Source organism: Ammodytes marinus (assembly GCF_949987685.1).
Source record: "Ammodytes marinus genome assembly, chromosome: 11".
Classification (NCBI taxonomy): Eukaryota; Metazoa; Chordata; class Actinopteri; order Uranoscopiformes; family Ammodytidae; genus Ammodytes; species Ammodytes marinus.
Window position 1 is genome coordinate 1,523,325 of NC_137215.1, and position 1,938 is coordinate 1,525,262.

Sequence of the window (1,938 nt, forward strand, 5' to 3'; positions counted from 1 at the left end):
CATACTCTTTCTTTTTTCAATTCTACATACTACATCCGACGATAAAAATAATCTAGTTAGGATGCAGTAGGCATACTATTGGGACATACTTTACTCTTTTATTTCATCATAACATTGCGTTCCGAATTGCATACTCTTTCTTTTTTCTATTCTACATACTACATCCAATGATACAAATAATCTAGTTAGGATGCAGTAGGCATACTATTGGGACATACTTTACTCTCTTATTTCATCATAACATTGCGCCTTGATCATGCCTCTTGCTTTTATATCCGTCGCATCCCCGTTTGTTTTCATATGGAGGCTTCGTCGATGTGACGTCACTTCACGTGCGCACTGGATTGTGGGTCAGAATCGCCCAAATAGGATGCAGTTTTCAACACTAACAATCTTGGCCGCATGAAGTAGGACATCCAGGTACTTCTAACCATCCTAAATCTGGCCACAAGAATCGGGACATCCTGAATCTTTTTTCTACCAAACTATATAGTAGAAAGTATGCGATTCGGAACGCAGCCAAAGTTCTCCCTTCAACAGGAGGCAGCAAGGTGTTACAGTATGGAAGGTTATTGGTTAAAACAAAAAAAACTTTTAAAGGTGCTCTGAGGAACTTTCAGTGTGTGTTAATTCTAGCGCCCCCTTTGGGACAGACGCGGTAGTGTTTTTACCACGCCAGCTGTTGTTCCTGGGTGAGCGTATTACCCATGACAAAGACATTATGAAAAAGCATATAAAAATAGCATTCTTTTCACTGATGGTCTCGTTTGCTGTAACATGTAATTTATGATCATCGGAGGAAAAAATGAGACTGTTTCAGGAATATTTAAAAGTTCCTCGTAGCACCTTTAAAGTTGAGATCGAAAAGTTAAAAAGAGGAATGGCAAGCACTTGGCAATTCTGGGATTTTTCTCTATTTTGCTTCAATATCATGTTTTCTTTCATACAATGTTCACAAAACAAATAAGGAGACAGTAGATAGACAGACAGACAGACAGACAGACAGACAGACAGACAGACAGTTAGATAGATAGATAGATAGATAGATAGATAGATAGATAGATAGATAGATAGATAGATAGATAGATAGATAGATAGATAGATAGATAGATAGATAGATAGATAGATAGATAGATAGATAGATAGATAAGTATTTGATCCCTCACTGCCCACTTACAATGAAATGAACGGTCTATAATTTTAATGCTAGGTGTATTTTAACAGTGATAGACAGAATATCAAAAGGAAAATCCAGAAAATCACATAAAAAAAGATAGAAATGATTTTGCATTTCATTGAGTGTAATAAGTATTTGATCCACTATCAAAACATTGCTTAGTACTTGGTGGAGAAACCCTTGTTGGCAAGTACAGAGGTCAGACGTGTCTTGTAGTTGATGACCAGGTTTGCATCTCAGGAGGACATTTGGACCACTCCTCTTTGCAGATCCTCTCCTAATCTTTAAGGTTTCGAGGCTGTCGCTTGAGCTTCAGTTCCCTCCACAGATCTATTGGATTAAGGTCCGGAGACTGGCTAGGCCACTCCATGACCTTAATGTGCTTCTTCTTGAGCCACTCCTTTGTTGCCTTTGCTGTATTTTTAGGGTCATTGACGTGCTGGAAGACCCATCCACGACCCATTTTCACGGACCTGGCTGAGAGAAAGAGCTTGTCACCCAGTATTTCATGGTACATGGCCCCATCCATAGTTCCCTCGATGCAGTGAAGTCCACCTGTCCACCTAGAAGAGAAACACCCCCAAAGCATAATGCTTCAACCTCCATGCTTGACTGTGGGGATGGTGTTCTTGGGGTCATAGTCAGAACTCCTCTTCCTCTAAGCATGGCGAGTCACTATGATACCAAAGAACTTGATTTGGTTTTAATCTGACCACACCACCTTCTCCCAAGCATTCTCTGAGTCGTTCAGGTGTTCATTG